This window comes from Nipponia nippon, unplaced genomic scaffold (assembly GCF_047370975.1).
Source record: "Nipponia nippon isolate SJK-2023a ecotype South Korea unplaced genomic scaffold, ASM4737097v1 scaffold_13, whole genome shotgun sequence".
Taxonomy (NCBI): Eukaryota; Metazoa; Chordata; class Aves; order Pelecaniformes; family Threskiornithidae; genus Nipponia; species Nipponia nippon.
In genome coordinates, this window is record NW_028262324.1 from 11,727,199 (window position 1) to 11,733,198 (window position 6,000).

Consider the following 6,000-nt stretch of genomic DNA (forward strand, 5'->3'; position numbering starts at 1 on the left):
ACGGCTTGTCCGACCAGAACAGGGTAACAGCTCGTCCACTCCGGGCTGTTCTGTGGGAAGGCTGGGGAAGCCCCTGCCCCATTGAGGCGGGGGCAAGCAGCTGCCCTCCCTGCCAGCATGGCCACCGGCGCTGGTCTGGGGCATCCCACCTCCTGTCTTCTCCCTGGGCAAAGGGGAGCTGGTCCAGGGGTGGGCGAAGGACAAGACACAGCAGCTCCTGGGCAGGAGAGGGACCGGTGGGGCTGTTCCACGGCTGCTGCTGGCTTTACCAGCAGTGCCTGTGTTCATCACCGGGGATGTCCCCTTTAGACAAATCTCAAGCCTTGTGTTTGACTTTTACCGGATGATGGCCAGGCTGAGGTGCCCCTGCACCCTCTCTTGGGTGCCACATGCTCCCACTTCAACTCAGGATCTTGTCCCTGCTTGGGGTGATGTGGCTGATGGGCAGTAAACCCTTCGCTGCAGGACTCAAACCCTGTTTTTCTTTGCTTTACCAACCTGGCCATGTGTTATCCAGGAGGAGAAGGATCTGGGGATTGCGAGTGGAGACAGCAAGGGGGACAAGGCGCTGCCTGGCTGGTGTCTAGACCTGAGTGGAGGCAGGAAGGTGGTGGTGAGGAGGTTCTGGTGCTCTCCTGAGCAGCCCATGATGCTCCCCCCACCTCTCCATCAGGATTTTAATCAACATGGAGAAACCCGCGGCAAAGTCAGTCCCGCTCCCCCCGCCCTCCCGTGAAACTGGATCTATTTCCTGGGATTACACGCAGCACCTTAAAGAAAATATTTACAGAATTTATATTCACATCCCGTCCACCCTCTTCTCAGGGGGCTCTCCCGTGCCCTCCCTCCCTCCCGCTCGCACTTCATCTCCCCCGCGCCTCCTCCCGCTCGCCTTTCCCCCCTGTCCTGCTACAATACCCGCCTTTGTGAGAGGAACAATGTTTACTCTCCATCGAGGATGGGGGGATTGGAAATGAAAAGGGCTGCCTCCCCCTTGCCCCGGCCCCGGGCTGCACTCGGCGGCAGGAGAAGGAGGAATTCCTGCAGGAATGCCGATGGCGACGGCCGGCTCGAAGGCAGCCCAGGCAAGGGGATAAATATTCATGCTGGAGGAGAGAGGGAGGAAAGAGAGAGAGAGAAGGGCCTGGGGACCAGTATAGTCCAGGGTCCATCATTTTTCTCTGCAGCTTAAGGGTGTGTTGGAAATTCCCCGCCGGCCCCGCTGGGTTTACAGGTCCGTGATGCAGAACGGGTGCAGCTCTCTCTTGGCCTAAAGCAGGAGATGAAAGGCATGTCTGGGCTGAGGGGGGGCTGTACAGCAGCCCCAGGAGTGGAGAAGGGGATCTGGGGCTCGAGCGAGGCGAGGGCTGTGAAAGCCAGCATGTGGCTGCAATTACGGGGATGCTTGTGAGGATGGTGTGCTCGAGCATTGGAAATGCATCGCTTTCCCTCCCCGCCCTTCCCCGGCGCTGGCTGCATTTCCCCACCAGAAGCCAAGATTTCTCCTGCTGCTCCTTGCTGGGAAGCCATCCAGTTGGAAAAGGGGAGTGCTGGAGGGAGGGCTGCCCCGCAGCCGCAGGCGGGTGGCAGGGACGGGACCCCAGCCTGGGCACTATGAGGAGTGGTGGCAAGCCTTTAACAATAAATCAGTAAAAAAGGCAACCTTTTTCTTTTTCTTGCAGTCAAGGAAAAATACGCCAGGAAAGCTGGAGAAGCTTCCCCTTCCCCCAGCAAGAAAGGAGCCTTAGGAAGAGGCATTCATTGGGATGTTCATTCAGTCAAATTCCCTCACCAGTCTCCTAAGAGGAGATTTGGGCATGGGCACTCGTACTATGGTCCATCTGTGTCGCAGGCAGGAGCCCAGGCAGCTCTCTGGGCACCGTTCCTTTTCTACCTGACAAGTGGGAGGATGCAGCTATCAATCTTCTCCCTGATTTCCCAACCGGATAGGTACGATGGGAACCCTCAGTCCACCCAAAAAGGTTTTCTTCACTTCATTTCCGGATACTGGAGGAAAAATAAGCTGTACAGCGTACTGTCACACAGCTGGATTTAGCCTTGCTGCCCGGGCAATCCTCAGGCTGTTGGGAGCAGTGGCCAAGCAGCTGGGCACCGCCATGGGCATCAGTGCTGCAGCTTGTGCTCATCAGCTTTGCACCCCCCTGCCTGGCTGCGGCTCTGGTGTGAAGGGGATGGCGGGTCCCTCTTGGCCCCATCACTCCCTGTCACCACCAAGGGCTGTGGGTGGTCTGAGCGACCCACCTTTGCCCCGGCCTTTGCTCCCCAAATCAAGGAAAACAAATGAGCAGCAGCCACATTGCAAACCGCGCAGACTCTGTGCTCCCCGGGCTCTCCGCCTTGCTGACCTCCTGGCTGCTTTTCTCCTGCGCTCTCCTTCAAAGCGGGATGCCAGCCCGGGAGCTCAGAGCATCTCCGTGCCATCGCGCCTGGCACTCGGACTGCACCCCTTGGTCCAGCGCCCCGGGCGCTCGCGGGTGATGGGTGACTGCAGAGAGAGCAGGGCTCTGCTCTGAGTCGAAACGTGTCCTGAGCTCTGGGAGGGACTGTAATATTCACAGGCTGTGCAGGGCTCAGAGGGGAGCAGCTCCAGCGCAGAGGCTGGGAGGCTTTGCCTCCCTGTATAAATTGTTTTTTCATAATTCCCCAGTGATGTAGAGCTGCAGCTACTGTCCGATAAACAGCAGCGTACTGGGGCTGCGGTGATAACTGCTAGCAAGTCAGTCCTGGAGACACCCCAGGGAAATGCAGCATCTGACTGGGAGCGAGCATCATCCTGGTGGGGTGGGAGGCCAAGAGCTGCTCCAGGAGCAGCCCTCAGCTCGCAGGGATCACCCGGCTCCCGCTTTCTCTGGACTGCCGGGCTGGAGGGGGTGCGATGCTCTGCAAACAGCACCTGCCACAGAAAGGCCACCAAGGTCACCTCTGAAAGCTGCAGGGCTCAGGTTTTGCATTTGATAGCTTTGCACAGGCAAAAGGTGGCCCAGACAGTTTGCAGAGCGGTTGGGCTCCTCTCGCCGGGTCGGCTGGAGGAGGCTCTAACGGAGAGCAGGAGTGAGTTAAAGGGTGGAAAGAGGCCCTGAATTTCTCTGGGAATGCAAGGAGGATTAAAAACTCTGGTCCCTATATTGCATTTTCTATTTCCTTTCTCCTTTTTTTTTTTACCTCGTGGTATTATTTGATGGTTAGAGAAAAAAAATCTGGCAACATAACTGCATAAATTGCTGTTATTTCCGGCTATCCCTGCAGAGCCCGGCGCTCTCCTCACCAGATGGACCCGCTTAGAGAGCCTCCAGCTACAGCAAGGCTCCCGGGGGCCCGAGGCTGCCCTCTTTTCATTTGCCATCTTGAATTTTGCTCCCACCACCCGGGCTTGCAGCGGGAAGCAATCCCGCTCCCTGAGCCAGGTAACGGAGGTGGACGGGCTCCGCGGGCCCCCACCCGGGGAGGCACCGAGCCCTTGTTTGCTTTGGGAAATGAAAACCGTGTACAGCCTGTGGCTGGAAGCGATTGGGAAGTGTTGCTGCAGGCAGTTTGGGGTGAGCGCCAGGGCTGGTGCGAGGCGATGGCTCGGGGGCACGACGCGGCCGTGGCAGTGGTGTAGTGGGACAGCAGCGTGTCCCTGCTCTCCTTTGCAAATATGAAACCTCCTCGAGGTCTGTTTTCTCCCCAGTGTGGGTGTGCAAGTTTGGGCCAGTTTGTCCTTCCCCAGGGACAGTATTGCTCCATGTGTCTCCATGATGCCTTGAGGACCAGGAGGGAGGGCAGGCACAGGAACAAGGGGAGCAGGACGGGAGCAGGAGGAGACCATGGCAATGATCTGGTGATCAGTGTCCAGCAGGAAGGAGGAGGTGGACAGATGCCCACGTCTTTGGGCTGTACATCCTGATAGAGACCTTGGACCTGGATGAGCCCTACGGGACCAGCAGCTCCTGCTGGTGTTATTTCCCATAAGCACACGGCTCCTCACCTTCCCCGCCACTGAAAAGCAGCCCCAGCACCAAGGTGACCTGTTGCTCGTCGCAGAAAGCTGTTCCCCAGTCCTGCCCCGCAGAGGCTGCTGGCATTGCCGGCTCCTGTGCCGCGGCCAGCAGAGCATGCAAAAATTCCTCAAGTGCAGGAGCAACGATGTGTTCAGCCTCATATGCAAGGAAAAATATATATATGTTCCGTATGCACAAGAAAGAGGCCTTGAAAACCAGGAGGATGCAATGATCAATAAATTATAGCTTGGATAATATTTTTTACCATCACCAAATAAATTAGATCTTATTTTTCCCCTATGTCCACAGATTTAATGGCAGCAACAGTGCCCTTGGTGGTCGTAAAACTCTATTCTCTTGTTGAAGGGCCTCCCAAACAATTTGTCATTTGGCCTTTGCTTGTTTGCTTTAAAATTAGCTGGTCCAGACATTTAATAGCCCAGGAGCTAAGAAATCCATCAACCTATCCCAGCTTCCGACTGTCTCTGTGTGCACTCTGAGGCTGCATGGTGGGTGGAAGAAGTGATGGGGAGGGAGCAAGCTGTGGAGTCAAGGATCATGGGGGATATTTTTCATCTGAGCTTTAAGATCACCTTTCCTATTTCCATTTCTTTCTTTCTACCCATCTTTTCTTTCCCCCCTACGGTCACTTCACCTCTCCAGCTGCCATGAGCAATACTCTCCTTCCAGCCACAGTGAGCAAGGCAGGAGCTGACCCTTTCTCATAGGTGTAAACACTGCCTTGTTAAAAGGGGATAATTACCGGGGTCTAGTTAACCCTGGTGTAAAATCAAAGTGAATAGAGCCCCACTGAGACTTCCAGCCATGCAGACCATGACGCCTGGGCGCTGGAGTAAACAGCCAAGGCTTCACTGCTTGTCAGCTCAGTGCATTCAGTGGAAAGTTAACTTCTCCCTGAAACAGAAACCCCGTCTTTGGGGCTGATTTATACCCCCCAGGCACAGGACCAGCTGAGGGGTGGGTCCTTTTCCTGTCAGAGAGCCTTGTCAGGATTTTTCTGGCTGCCCCGTTGGGAACGAGCAGGGGTTTAGCTGTGGGGAGCGGGCAGGGTGTCACTGCAGAGACAGTAGCCACCGCTTGGACTTGCTGAGCATTTTCAGCCCCAGAGTCCCTGCACCCTGCGACGGTCCCTGGGGTCCCAGGAGAGCCAAGCCCAGGGCTGTGCACAGCATCTGGGAGGGCACAGCTCGGCTGCCATCGTCCCTGTTTCTTGGAGGAGCTTGTGTGTCACCACCACAAAATGGTTTCTATATGGTTAGAGGCCTCCCATGGTAGCCAAAGGGCTGCTGTTGCATTTCTAGCATCTGCTGTCTCAGCGCTGCCCTGATGCACATCCCCACAGTGCCCCGCTTCTCTGGATCACGAGCAGATTTTAGAAACAAGGGTGCTCAGAAGGCTTTTCTCAAGTGGCAGGAAGGTGTGCACGAGAGGTGGGAACGGAGGCCAGCCCTTTCCACCGTATCCTTCCCAGCAGCCTGCCGCAGCCCGCTCTCGCATCCCTAGCCAGAGGAGCTGCCGCCCAGACGTGCTCCGCGGGGTGGGGAACGGGGGGCAGCAGCACCCCAGGTGGGATGCCCTGAACAAACTGCAGGGCAGCCAGTCCTGCCTCTGCAAAACCAAAGCATCTGTAGGATGTTCCCAGGCAAGCATGCAGGAGCAGACGCCCTTCAGGCTCCTCCAGCCATATTGAGAGCGAAAACAGCTCCCTGGTGTTATTTTTTCCTATTTGACCATTGGGACCAGTCATAGACAGCTCCAGTAATTCAACCTGAAATGCCAAGAATCCTATTTCTGCCTCTGCTTGCTCGCTGAGCTCTGCTCGTGGCCTCAGAGCGAGATAAACTGTCTGTGTGTGAGTCTGGGCTGCGACCGAAGCCCGTGGGCTCAGGGCTGACATCATGGGAGAGAGGGGCTCTTGCAGGCACCAAGCTGAAGGCATTTTGATTGCTTCCAGGATTACTACCCAGCATGTTTATTC